Source organism: Tachypleus tridentatus, chromosome 8, assembly GCF_004210375.1.
Source record: "Tachypleus tridentatus isolate NWPU-2018 chromosome 8, ASM421037v1, whole genome shotgun sequence".
Taxonomy (NCBI): Eukaryota; Metazoa; Arthropoda; class Merostomata; order Xiphosura; family Limulidae; genus Tachypleus; species Tachypleus tridentatus.
Genome location: NC_134832.1, coordinates 134333096 through 134348652, shown reverse-complemented (window position 1 = coordinate 134348652; position 15557 = coordinate 134333096). Strand labels below are relative to the sequence as shown.

General features: G+C 35.8%; 1 protein-coding gene across 4 annotated transcripts in view; it reads right to left on the bottom strand.

Moving 5' to 3' along the window:
* The window catches only part of LOC143223555 (potassium voltage-gated channel subfamily KQT member 1-like), a 147873-nt gene that overhangs the window by 88525 nt on the left and 43791 nt on the right, over positions 1–15557 (bottom strand). The window lies entirely within an intron of this gene.

The following is a 15557-nucleotide window of genomic DNA, read 5'->3' as shown; positions in this document are numbered from 1 at the left end:
AGTTTAAAAACTACATACATGAATAAATATTATTACGTACATGTATTTCTTAATATTTTTATATAATTTATGTAACAAAATGTACATGTAACAATAAAAACGTGTGTGTAATATTTGTTCATGTCTTGCAGCTCTAAAACATCTGAAGTTGATCGTATGTGACTCTTACGTTAAGTAAGTTTGGCCACCCCTGACATAGAAGATTCTACTTTTGTCAGTTGATTTCTAAAGTTCTACTGATTTTCCTTGAACAAACTTTTTTTTCATTTTGTTCATTTATCTGCTATCTAATACTTAACAACTACAAACAACAAGAGACTAATACTAAATTTTAAGAGTAACAAATCTACAGTATTGAAGGTTTATTCTTTGAAATCGAATCGCTTTGTATGTTCCGAATTTCGTAAAAAGCTACAAATGGGCTATCTGCATTAGCCGTCCCTATTTTATCAGTGCTAGACTAGAAGGAAAGCAGCTAGTCAACATCACCTAAAGACAACTTTTGGGCTACTCTTCTACTAAGGAATAGTGGGATTGACCGTAACATTATAACGCCCCAATGGCTGAAAGGGCGAACATGTTAGGCGCGACAGGGATTGACTGTATCATTATAACAAACCCGCGGGTAAACCTGCGAGCATGTTTGGTGAAAGGGGTTCAAATACGCGATTCTCAGATTACGAGTCAGGCCCTACTTTGTGAACGTTTTTCTCTTGTTTATCGCCCCAAATGGCAAAACATAATGTCTGCAGACTCATAACGAAATCGGATGTCGATACTCGTGGTGGGAAGAGCACAGATACCCCTTTGTGTAGCTTTGTGCTTAAGTACACACAAACTTCTGTTTAGCGTTAAATGCAAAAAAAATTCAGAACGAATGTTATTGACGTAAAACCACAATGCCACCTGTATGTAAAAAAAAATACATAAAAATGCATAAAAAACATTAAATAAATAAACAAATATGTGGTTTGGTTTATCTTGAATTTTCGCACAAAGCTTTACGAGGGCTATCTGCGCTAGCCGTACCTAATTTAGCAGTGTAAGGCTAGAGGGAAGGCAGTTAGTCATCGCCACCCACCGCCAACTCTTGGCTACTCTTTTACCAACGAATAGTGGCATTGACCGTCACATTATAACGCCCCCACGGCTGAAAGGGCGAGCATGTTTGATGTGACGGGAACAAATATGTGCCAATATACGTTATTATACATTTTAAATACAACCACTTAAGTCGAAGAATAATTGTCAGACAACCAAAACCTGTTTGCAAGTCCAATGGTGGTTGATAATTACACGAAAGTAAATAGATATTAAGATATTTTTTTTAAATTTATAGAATGATAAAATAGAATAAAAATATTTAATTTAAATAAAAATAAAAGTAGTTATACTTAATGATAAGAGTAAAATAGCATTAAAAAATAAAAATATGATAATAAAAGCTATTAAATAATTGTATAAAGTTTCTAAAAAAGCATTTTCGTGAGTATAAATAAAGTACACTGTTAAACACATTCAGTTCTCTTTTATTCTGACTTATGACATATAACAAAGAACTGAAACTTATGATATTTTGTATAACTTTTTCAGTTAAAAGTAAAATTGGGCTGTATTCCAACTGGCAATTCTTCTGATCAAGTTGCAGGATACAGTAGTACCGGATAGTACCGGAACAACTCAGTTTCTTTCCTTTTTGTCTTAACACGCAGTCTCTTTCTTAATGAAAAGATGACGATTATACTCTCGTATACGCCACTTGTAAGTCTGCAACATTAATAACTAATTGTCCGATCGACACCAAATGCTTTACTTAAGTCAAAATACTGTAATTAAATTTGAGTAACGAGTAAAAAAAAAAAAAAACTCGTGAAAAATTTAGCTTTCAAAGATTTTTACGTTTTTATTTAGTACTCTCGAACGAGTTGCCCTGAAAGTACGTAACTCACTGAGAGTGCTGTCATAAGACTTCATGTTCTATTTCTGTCTCTATAAAGTGCCCCTCAGTGTTACAGCAGTTTTTCTGCGGACTGATATGATGGACAGAGCAGAGATAGTCAATTGAGTAGCTTTGTGCTTAATTCCAAAGAAAGAAAAAAGCTGTCTAGAGAAATTATAAATCAAACTTAAACACACGTCTTCATACCAGTGTATATAAAAAAGAACTAAATTTTCACTGATATTTCATCAAGCATAAGAAGTTAAAAATTAACCTTTCTTAACTGAATCCCTCATAAAATGGTAAATGCTCTAATAATGTGCGAAAAATGACACATTCGTTCCAAAACTTAAATTGCCTTCAACTTCTTACAGCCCGGCATGGCCAGGGGGTGAAAACGCTCGACTCCTAATCCGAGGGTCGTGGGTTCGAATCCCTATCACACCAAACATGCTCGCCCTTTCAGCCGTGGGGGCGTTATAATGTACGGTCAATCCCACTATTCGTTGGTAAAAGAGTAGCCCAAGAGTTGGCGGTGGGTGGTGATGACTAGCTGCCTTCTCTCTAGTCTTACACTGCTAAATTAGGACGGCTAGCGCCGATATCTCTCGTGTAGCTTTGCGTGAAATCCAAATCAAATTCTGAGATTTACATCTTTGCTATATTTTTACATTTTCTTACTTTTCCGGAAAGAAAATAAAATAATTTATTCAACGACGAACAATGCACTGATTTGCATCTTTTAGCACTCACTGCGCTTTGCGAAACTTCGGGTGCCTCTAAACTGCCTTAATATAAATCGTGTAAACTTTTTTCCCATTTATGACTGTAGCCTCCTGCCAAGCAAATACTTTAACCAGATAAGTTACCGCGTCTCTCACCGCACGTCACTTCACTGGTTATAAGGGGCAAAATTTGGCAGTATTATTGAGCCGCGTCTCCTTAGTGAACACGGGTGAAGTCTTCAGATAACTTCCTCTCAGTATGAACGTACAAGGCACGCGCGTTCTTGCCATGCCAGTTTGGTATGATGCATTAATTTAATACCATACTTGAGACGATGATTTTTTGAAATGTTCCAGAATGTTCAAAATTATTTGAGACAACTGAATATTTTTCTTTTTTTATCTTTTGTGTTACAGCTAGTTTCATAACACGTGTTTATGTTTGTATGATTTCATTTTCAACTTATCTTCTTACTTCTCTGAAGTAACTTTAAGACTTATCTTCATTTCTATCTGCGAATTAAATAAATTATATTTCAGTTATGGCGTTTTCAAAAAGAATTTTTTGGTTCTTTATCTAAGACGACAACGGATGTCAGTTGGCTTATATTAAAAGTCTGCTGTTAAGAGCGATTTCGCCAAAATTTAAAAAAAAAAAATTGATTTAAGATGTCGCACGTGTATTATAGTATGGGTTGATTGGTAGTTTATGCCCTCTTCCTAGAAACGTTTCTGCGAATCACCATATGAAGGTTTCTTCTTATTCTGTGTTGGAGGTGCAAGCAAGGTAATGTTAGATCAAAAGTTCACGGCCCGGCATGGCCAGTCGGTTAAGACACTCGCTCGTAATCCGAGGGTCGTGGGTTTGAATCCCTGTCGCACTAAACGTGCTCGCCCTTTCAGCCGTGGGGGCGTTATAATGTGACCGTCAATCCCACTATTCATTGGTAAAAGAGTAGTCCACGAGTTTGCGGCGGGTGGTGATAACTAGTTGCCTTTCCTCTAGTCTTACACTGCTAAATTAGGGACGGCTAGCGCAGATAGCCCTCGTGTAGCTTTGTGCGAAATTCAAAGACAAACAAACAAATGTTCTCCGTGAAAATATCTTCAAACTAACACTTTTTTTCTGCTACATCTTGTTTAAACCTATTTATTTCTTCATTGGTTATAAATAAAATAATAAATTATGCTAAAAGATACGTAGACGATATTTTTAGCAAATGTGACAAGGCAAATATATACGCTACTTAAAGCCTACGGATTTAGAACGCTAAAATCAGAAGTTCGATTTCTCTCGGTAGACACAGCAGACGACCTGATGTGGCTTTGCTATAAGAAAAACATTAAAACGCACTGTTATATTTGTTCATCTGTCTTCCCTTTTTAAATGTGAATATGTGAAAAAGAGAATATAACAAATTTAATATATATAAGTCACCCCATTCTATCTCCATATTGTTATATATATGATTTAATCACCACCTAACCTCCCACTTCACCTACGTAAATCATGATATAAAACTTTGCACTTACAGACAGTATCAGGCAGAAAACTTGAAACGGTGGTCAAGATTTTAAAAAAAAATATATGAATAAATTAATGCTTTTCGAATCTGTCCAAGGCATACTCAGGAAACCCTGGAAGTTCCACTGTGGTAGGAACAAATGGAACATTTTCATACAAACACAATCCGCTTTTTTATAAGACTATATCTTTAATGGTTCAGTTTAAACTGATTTCTGTTGTAGCTTCAAGTCATAAAAAGAACACTTTGCATGCCTCTAATTTTATGAAATTTGGCGTAAAGAATAACAATTGAAGTTGACAGATGTAAACAAGTGGCAGACCTTTGGTCAGTTCCTTAGAAATTAAAGCTATTAGAAAATGATTGGAGTGAATGATACCCTTCCTAAATTCACCCAGTATGAATATGACAAAAAAAAACTAGGCTTAAGAAATGTTATAATCCAATATACGAGAAACAGGTGCAAAGTAGAAATAAAGGGGCCTATTTGGTGTGGGTTTGAGAGAGGGATATAAAAGACAAGAGTTTAACGAAATAACAAGAAAAGGGAAGTCAGGAGATGTGAGAGAAAACCAATAAACCGAGAGAGGTAAAAGAAGAAGTAATATGCTGTCAGTAAGAAACAAAACCTACTTTTAAATGCATGTGTTATTGAATAACAGTAATTTGTTATGTTTACATTGGCACGAGACACTTCCTAATAGGAATAAGTACAGCATAAATAAAAGTGATAAATATAAGAGGAGAACGTGAAGAGCAGACTAGTGCAATTGTAACAACTATTCAACAATAACTATGATTGGCTTATGAATCAGTGTCATTTTATTTCCTGAGGTTATATTAATAAATTTGCACTATTTCAGCAATGAAAAAGTTGTTTTGTAAATTACACGCATTTGTTTTTAACCTTCTTCGAGCAGCCACTGGACTTCTTATTATCTTGTTTTATCTCTTGAAGGAAATTATTACTATACATGTGGGATTGTCTTGAAATTAAAATATCACGGTTCACATCTGCGCCATATCACGTAAGGGATAACGATAGTTTGAATCTTAATAAAAAATAGTACAAGAGGAAACTAAGAAAAAATGGCATATATTTCGATGTGAATCAGACGTAAAAACAAATATTGTGTTCTGCCCCACTGATAAATTCGGCAATGTACTTACAACCTGCGACGTATTCTTCACATAGGTTCTTCAGCCATTGTTGAAGTAACATGTATACCTGTTTCCTCTTATTCTTGGGAGTCAGTCCAGTTGCATTTTTTGCTTGTAGGCCAACAATGTTAACATTTTCTTGCTGCATAGTCTTGATGCACTTCCAAAAAGATGGTTGCATCCTACACAGTGGAAGAATCATTGATCATGATGAAAATTTCACAGGGAAATTGGAGTGAAACACGGCGCAGATAGATTACCGACTTTCCTGTTGTGAGTTAAATCAACGTCATGGAAGATTTGTGCCACTGGCGTAGATGTTGTCGAAGTAGCCCAACAATCCACAATTATCTGGTGAGCAGGTATCACAAAGGTAACGTAAACTGGTAGGAATATTGTCTACAGGCAGTATAACAAGTGCATCAAGTTCCCCACAAAACTGGTAAAAGTTGTTATCATTTCGGTAGATATTGGTACAGTCAAGTTCTTGAACGTTTCTTCAGGTGTTCTGTGTTAGGTGGTAGAAACGTTCTCGTATATAAGTGTCTGGTCCTCGTACAGTGCTAATTGCCTGAATGACAGTTTGTTCAAAGTCAGTTATGACAGTATTTGAGACAGGAACTTGATCCAGCTATTGACGACGATCCATTACTGCCTGAAAATGTTCCTCATAGGCATCCTGAGTTTCGTTTAAAGAAGAGTATAGAAAGAAGAAACTGATGTATAATCAAGGGACCCTCTGATGGCATAAAGTTGAAGACAGATGGGTGGTGCCATAGCAAGGTTCCTGTACATCATCCAGATATCAGCAACTAAAAGTAGTTGAAGAGCAGCATCAGTACCAAATGCAATGATCCTTGTACTGGTATCTGGTTCATTTTTGTAGAACAGGAATGATCGTGATTCAGGATTGGATTTGTGGTCCAATCCCTCTACAATTGACTATCTTGAAGATTTGTAAATTCTTGGGGTAATAGTTTGGTATGTTAGTTGCCTAATATTCTTTTAGTTATATCCTGGTCTGGCTGGTGTACTTTGGTCTGATTAGCAGCATTATGAATACTATCTGCTTGGATGAGGAGTGGCTTGTTATTTATGTAGTTTTTGCTTTTCATTAAGTTGATGCACTTGGTGACAGAAGAAACACTCTTATCTGGTTTGCTGTTGTGCACAGCAGCCCACCTAAAGGTTAGTAGCTATGGTTTCCTTACACCAACTGATTTGACGTACACATCTCCGTCTAATGCTTGGTGTACATATGACCTTTGAAACATATATTCATGCCTCCCTCGTTACTTCCATGGTGGTTTGTGACGATTATCATTTATAGATCACAAGTTTATACAAATACACGCGAATCCACTCTATAAAGGCTTAGAGCAACTTTTGCAATGTTAAGGTGGAGCAGATAAGCCAGTTAGTTCTTTTCGCTTCTTCCAAGCTTATGTTGTATGGGTGCTGTACAAATAGTTTGTGAGTTCTCTTTGTTCTCTCTAAGTAATCTGGTGTGCCATTTTTCACCAGTTTCCTCTTGTGTAATTTTTATCTGTGCCCTTTTTACCGGCTACCCTGTAATTTGTCTAGCGAGCATTTTTGTTTGTTTGTTTGTTTGTTTGGAAATTTCGCACAAAGCTACTCGAGGGCTATCTGTGCTAGCGTCCCTAATTTGTAAGAATCACCACCCACCGGTTACCAACGAATATATTGACCGTCACATTATACACCCCACGGCTGGGAGAGCGTTTAGCGCTACGGGCGCGAACCCGCAAAGTCTCTAGCGAGCAAAGGGGGCATAGGTTTATATTGAAACATGTAGAACGTTCTACTAGCAAAGTCTCGGCATGGCTAAGTGGTTAAGACGCTCTACACGTAATCTGAGGGTCGCGGGTTTGAATCTCCGTCACACCAACCATGCTTGCCCTTTCAGCCGTGAGGATGTTATAATATAACGGTCAATCCCACTGTTCGTTGGTAAAAGAGTAGTTCAACAGTTGGTGATGGGTAGTGATGACTAAGTGCCTTCCCTACTGTCATGCACTGTTAAATTAAGAACGGCTAGCGCAAATAACCCTCGTGTAGCTTTGCGCGAAATTCCAAAACAAACAAACATAACGAAACCTACATTTAATACAATGCATAATGAAGCCTACACAATTTTATTTGTGTTATTATAAATTAGGAGAAACTGTTATTTCTTGTACTGAATTTGAACCCTTTGTATAATTTGTCTTTCTCAAATCTTAATATATTTAACCACTGAAGAAATCCTGGAATGTGATATTTACTTTTGTAGATTCACCATTAAACGTTCCTCACATTCCATATAGATGAAATCTTTTTATCTGTGTTTTATTGCCTTAAGATTTTTATTTGATCGATTCGTTAGGCAGCAAAGTGTACCGTCATGACGTAGATAAATAGGACTAATGGTATTCTTTCAGGCCCCGAGATTCTAGTTTACTGATTACAGCCCGATGCTACTCATACAATTTCTTACAAAAATAGTAAAGGCTGATATCTTAACCGCTCTTTAAAGGGTAATATTTCACGTCCCTTTCTGCGTAATTCCACTGAGAGGAGAAACTACAATAACATTCAATGAAGAAAATGTTAAAAAGCGAGAACTGTATGCAATAAATAGTAGAAAATGATCGTACGAATCAGATTTGATTTTTGTGTTAAAATACGACTATATAATATATATATTCACCAATGCGATGGCCTTACTACAACATAATCCAAAGTGGATTTATTAATGAAATAACTTAAAACTTTTTATTTATTCTAAACTATTTGAATACTTATAACCCTTTCTTTTATGTTTTGATTACAAAACAAATGAACCAACAACATCAATTTCAATGTTAATATATTCACAGTAATTCTAAACGAATATCAGCCGAAGACCAATAATTCTTCATATATAGTAGAGACTATTGATATGGGTATAAAAAACTCTGTGCCCGACATGGCCAGGTGGGTAATGCACTTAACTCGTAATCCGTGGGTTCGAATCCTCGTCACATCAAACATGCTCGTCCTTTCAGCCGTGGGGGTATTATTATATTTCGGTCAATCCCACTATTCGTCGGTAAAAAGAATAGCCCAAGAGTTGGCGGTGGGTGGTGATGACTAGCTACCTTCTTTCTAGTCTTAGACTGCTAAATTAGGGAGGGCTAGCGCAGATAGCCCTCGTGTAGTTCTGCGCGAAATTCAAACCAAACCAAACTGTTGTTTAAAAGTAATACCGTTTCGACCTCTTCAAGGTTTTCAAGTTCAACGTGATGATGATTCTGATGAGGTCTTACTGTGGATTCCTCTTTGTCATGAAAATTATTCGTTGTACATTTAAGCTGAAATAATTGAGACATTTCAACATGTTTTAACATTACAAAACTAAGTGAAGAATTATAACATATTCAAGCTTTCCAAGCGAAACAAAAGGGTAACTGCCTTAACTGGCTGTGTGGTATTTGAGCATATTTCAACTTGATTATTTTATCGTGTCTTATGAGCTAAGCGGCCAGGTCAGGATTCTATAAAGTTCGGATATAGTTCATCCCTAATTTAGAACTTCCAATCAGTTAAACACCCCCCCTCACATATAGAAAAATGTTTATCTTAAAAGCAGGATTGACCTTCACTGCTAGAAGCACAGTCCATTGTGTAGTTTTGTGGTTAATCTAAACAAACAAATTCACTTTTGTAAGGCCCCCACATCTAAAAGTGCATACCCCATTCTGCGACATATCGTGAGCTCAATCATTAAGCCTCGCGGTTCGAAGACCGGATTAGGTCGTTAATACGCTAAGTTTGAGCTTTCGTTTTAATACGTCAGTGGAGTTTTAAAAATACATGAACCTGTGACGTGACAAAATAATATCTAATGTTGTTATTCAGAACGTAGTCCTAGGTAAATGTAAAAGCAATACTTTAATTATCATTAATGATAATATACTACAATGTTAGCTATGAAAAGGCCTAATACTGCCTTACCAGAACTATAATACGTTTTCATGTACAGTTTACATACACAGCCCACGTATCACATAGCCCATACGCTTGTGGATTATTAATTATTATTTCTCTACTCTTATGAAACGGTAATTCTGTGAAGTAAAAGCCTTCATCGTTTTCTTTCTAATAACAAATACATTTCGTTGGTAAGGAAATAAAATATTTAACTACTAAAGACATTGAATACTGCCTTTTACATTTTTTTTTCAATGATGAATATCGTTGGGTTTCTATTAGAATAATGTTTAATTTTTTCAAAACCCAATTCGTTTTATCGAATCTAATCCTAGCATTAGATAATTTTTAGATACGATTTTCCTGAAAGTTTTATTTCTTCAGAAAATCTCATTTTAACCAAAATTCATCATCTGCTAAACTGTCCGTACGTAACGAAACGTACAGTAGCGATTCGTGTCAAACAGAAATGCAGCCCAGCATCACGATCGCCAGTGTTGACGTAATGGTTTCAACCGAATTTTAATAGAAAACTTGACAGAGCCACGTGCTTTTTAACCATTAGATGACGGTAATGTGAGTCTTCTCACAAAAAACGTTTAAAATGATAAAAAATTGGTTATTTCGGAATTATTCACAATTAGTCCCCAAACAAATCTTTAGCAGAAGCGAAAAGACCCAAAACACCTTCTGCAAAATCTCTTTAACACTAATAAGCCCTATGTGTGTATAAGCGTACAGTTCTACGTAATTAAATTAATGTGTCATGAATGTGCCAGCATAAAATTACACATCTACATGGTTGTGTAGATATATCATTAATTTGTTTATTCGTACAGAGTTAAGCCCAAAGCTACATAATGGAATATCTGTGCTCAACCCATCACGGGTATCGAAACCCAATGTTTAGCGTTATAAGTCCGCCGACACACCGCTGTGCCACTGAAGAGGGCTATATCATTAATATTCGCCTCTAATAGAGCATATAAATATGTATTAAATAGCATTATTTCGTGTTGTTTTCAGAGATGTGGTAGTGTCAGAACGCTCGGAAACTAAAGTTAGGTTTTCAATATCAGTTCGTTAAACTTATAGTGATACCACACGTATGAGAGAAAATTTGAAAGGGTATGGGTATTATTAAATGTAGCACTATATACGCCACTAGTTGTATTATACGTATATCGTTTAGGAGAATTTTTTTTCAAAACAAGAAGCATTTATGGTATGTTACATGTTCTTTCATACCTACGATATTCAATGTCTACTAAAACAGATTAAATCACTTTTGTTAAGTAGAAGCTTAAACAATGAATATTTGACAATAGAATTCACGACATAGCATGTAATAGTACTCATCAAATTGAAACAAAACTAATAGTAGTGTACAGTTAACATACTGGACCGGAAGTGAACTGGAAGTTAACATACTGGACCGGAAGTGAACTGGAAGTTAACATACTGGGACTGGGAATTCAAAGATTCACAGTTCTGCTTCATTTTGTCGCAAAAACGCTCTCCGCATTTCAGAGCCAAATTTCCCTATTTCGTCGTCAGTTGGCGGTGAATGTTATTAACTAGCAGCCTTTTTTTCTATCAATCAAAACGAGAAAATGATAGACACAAACAGCTGTGCACGAAACTTGTAAAGAGACGAGCTAAAGGCTTGATACTATTAATAAAAATTTGTAGATAATTTCCTTTCATTTTACGTTAGCTGAATACACTATAGAGCGAGTAAAATTAAACAACGAATAGTAGATACAGCCAACACGTGACTATTATAACAATGAATAATAAACATGACACGCGTGACCTTGCTCTATACACTTTAAGAAAACAAAATGGAAACAATAATACGCCACAAAACATTTTGAAACAAACGTATTTTAAGTCGTATTAAATAACACAATCCGTCAGGCCAAAAGAGAGCTTTGTGCAGTAACACAGTTTAAGAAACAGCTGATATCCTTAATCGCCATAATGGTAAAATATTTCTCCTATACATCTCTTTGAGACTAATTGATGTCAGTTCTGCCTTCCTAAATCCGATAAACTGTCGCGTTTCGCCAGTCTGCGATAATTACGGATGGAGAACCGGAAGGCTACGGTGATTAAACGGAAATTGCCTGCTTTTATCCCTTGATAAATATGACAAGGCTCTGCATAGACTGAACAATAGACGATATGTTTAAAGACTAGAAACAAATCGATTAAAAAATCGCCTTCGCATATCACATGAAACTACAATCTCATCCCGTTCTCAACGTTTCTCTGTCATACCGCATGTAACTGAAAGTCTTAACAGTTTCATCTTCTCAAAGTGTTTCTATCAGACCGCATATAACCGAAAGTCTTACCAGTTTCGTCTTCGGATTAACTTTTGTTATATTTTATTCTGATAAAATTCAGGACAGTTACGTATCCCAGGACTATCTGAGCTAGCTGTCATTAATGTTCAAGTGAGAAGCTATATGGAAGGCAGTTAGGCAACACCAGCCACCACAAACTCTTTTACTTTAATAGAATATAGCATCCTACCGCTCCAACGTATGAAAAGTGATTTTTTTTTTCGGAATTAAAACAGTATGAATCGTGTAACCTTGGATTCACTGTCCGGTAACTATTGGGCTGCTCTGATTTCCTAGGCCCGGCATGGCCAGGTGGGTTAAGGCGTTCGACTCATAATCTGAGGGTCGCGGGTTCGAATACCCGTCGCACTAAACATACTCGCCCTTTCAGCCGTGTGGGCGTTATAATGTGACGTTAAATCCCACTATTCGTTGGCAAAAGAGTAGTCCAAGAGTTGGCGGTGGGTGGTGATGACTAGCTGCCTTCCCTCTAGTCTTGCACTGCTAAATTAGGGACGGCTAACGCAAATAACCCTCGTGTAGATTTGCGCGAAATTAAAAAAAACAAACAAACAATATCACCATATCAAACCATCTAAGCACACCTTCCAGCGGCTTCTATAATATAATTTCTTGATTGAGTCTTTGTCCATCTCGTCGTATTAAACCAACTCTAGTCAGGTTTTATAAGATATGTATAAATAAAACAGTTTAATCACTAGTGCTTACATAGAAAGTAGGAATAAATAAAGTAGGTTAATTAGAGCGCTTAGAGTACATTTTATTACGAATCAGTTTATAGAGCGTTTCAGTTAAGGTTATCTCATTTAAAATCCTTATCCGGATTGCCAAGCAATTTGTTTTATTTCACCTAATCATCGTAATTATAATTCAAAACCGTTTTTACTACATAAAGATATTGTGACAAATGTTCCTAGCAATTAACTTTAATTCACTCGCTCCCACCATTCTCATGAGGTTGATATACTCCCTCTCTCCCACCATTCTCATATGGTTCAAATAATCCCTCGCTCACTCCCCGAGTTTTTAGCTCAGTTTTCCTTCCCAACACTATTCGGCCTTTAACAAATCTCAAGAACAACATATAGTTGGAAAGCAGGCCTAACGAGAGAGGAGGGGTTCAGGGGGGCTACAATCCTAGGGCCCGGCGTCAATTAGGGAGTCCGGGGAAATACGGGATAAACAACAATGCAATTTCATTTTCGTAATATACTTAGGGAAGTATTGCAGTACTGCGGAAAATCACTTTCCCTCAAAAATTCTCAACACACTTGGCTTCCACCCACCAGAAAAAGAAAAAAAAAATAATAATAATACGCTCATGAATATACCACCAATTTATGAAGATTTCAAGCCCGGAGACATAACTGTTTCCCGGGCCCGACCTATGTTTGTTTCTTTATTTAGTATTTGAGTGTTTTCTATGGTTTTGTTGTGTTTATTTGACTTGCAGTGTTCGAAAACGTGTGAAGGTGACTTTTTATGTTCTTTGAATCTGGTTTCCATTTTTCTACTTGTTTCTCCAATATAGAAGTCGTGGCAGTTATCACATTGTATTTTATAAATAATGTTTGTGTGGTGTTTGTCAGTGTAGTTTTTACATAGTATAGACCTCAGTTTTGTGCCTGGTTTTTTGAATAAATTTGGTATTAACTGGAATGTCATATTTTGTTACTAGTTTTTGCCAAATGTTGGTTATTTGTCTGCTGATGTCAGGAATATATGGTATGCAGCAGTATATGGTTTCATGATTTTTTGATTTGTGAGATATATTTACTTTTGTTGGTTGATTTTGCTTTCTGTCTAGGTGTGTGCGTATAATGTTTTCTACGGTTTGTGGAGGAAACTTATTGATGTTGATGAAATATTGTTTTATTTTGTCTAATTCATCGTTAATTTTATCTGGTGAGCATAGTTTTAGAAGAAGGTCGAAACGTTGTTCGCTCTTCTATGTAAAATATTTTCTTAACCCAAACGAGCCGTTTTTGCATATATGAATTTATAACTGCTCTTATAATAAACACGTGAGTGAAAAAAAATCGTTTCATCCATTTCTTTCAAGATGTTTGTTATAGATCGCAAAATTATTTGTCCGCGTCAAGTCACGTTTGATCGCATTCTAAGAAATAGCGACCTCTGTCTAACAATAATTTGTCGCAGTTAGTAAGAAATAATATATTATGCTTTAGAGGTGAAACGAAAATCTGGTCAAAAATACTTCTTAGCCGAAATAATCTTATACTTTCGAGAAGTTTCTTTGTGTTGTAAACAACCCCGACGTCGCTTATATTCTGGAATGCAAAACACGTAGAAATGTACAGGCTACAAATTATGAGTATCTATCGCCGCATATGTTTATCCGTCATTATAATCAAACAGACTCTTAATGAACGAAACCAGCTAAACTCAAGTGAACACTGCTTTACATACTGATTAAAATTCGAAATGTTCTGCACATTCTAGGTTATTAAAGTGTTTGTTTGACGTGAATTTTCCTTCATTATAAAGATTAGGTTAAATCGACCCTGGTTAGTGCTTCCAACAGCATTAAAAATAAAGTAGTCATCAATTAGGGTCAATATTGTGGCATAGTCGAATTGACTGTAATACGACTTGTTGTTAAGTAAAGAGCTACAAAACGTATTACATCTGCTGTCTCACTACGAGTATCAAAACTAATTTTTTTATGGCAACAAGCCTTCAGATTTATCGCTGAACCCCTGGAGATAGAGAACGAAACGATCTGATATATTGTATTTACAGGGTACATAATAGCAGTGTCCTTTTTGGCAACCTGTATAACCATGGAAACAAGTAACGTTTAACGATGAATCCACTGTTAAGTATCTTTGAAGGCTCCATTGTACACAACCTGTGAATTTTACTGTCAATATATCGTGTGACTGCATTTAGCTTATTCTATACAAATAAAAAAATATACAAAACAAGAACAATGTTGCTTTCACTACCGAATATTATAATAAAACAATAAAACGGATAAAGAATATTAGAGTATAACTATAAAACAGGTAAAGAATATTATAATACAACTACAAAACAAGTAACTAATATTAGAATATAATTAGAAAACAGGTAACTAATATCAGAATATAACTACAAAATAGATAACTGATATTAGAATATAACTACAAAATAGATAACTGATATTAGAATATAACTACAAAAGCAGTAGGCCCGGCATGGCCAAGCGCGTTAAGGCGTGCGACTCGTAATCTGAGGGTCGCGGGTTCCCATCCGCGTCGCGCCAAACATGCTCGCCCCTCAGCCGTGGGGGCGTTATAATGTGACGGTCAATCCCACTATTCATTGGTAAAAGAGTAGCCCAAGCGTTGGCGGTGAGTGGTGATGATTAGCTGCCTTCCCTCTGGTCTTACACTGCTAAATTAGGGACGGCTAGCACAGATAGCCCTCGAGTAGCTTTATGCGAAATTCAAAAACAATAAAAACTATAAAATAGGTAAAGAATATAATAATAAAATTATAAAACAGGAAAAGAATATTATAATACAAACTAAAATACAGGTAAAGAGCATTAGAATAAAACTAGAAAACAGGTAACTACTATTAGAATATAACAAGAAAACGGGTAAATAATATTACAATTTTACTAGAAAATAGGTAACTAATATCAGAATTTTACTAGAAAACAGGTAACTAATATTAGAATTTTACTAGAAAACAGGTAACTATTATTAGAATAAAACTAGAAAACAGGTAACTATTATTAGAATTAAACTAGAAAACAGGTAACTATTATTAGAATAAAACTAGAAAACGGTAACTAATATTAGAATTTTACTAGGAAACAGATAACTAATGTAAAAATACAAGTAAAAAACAG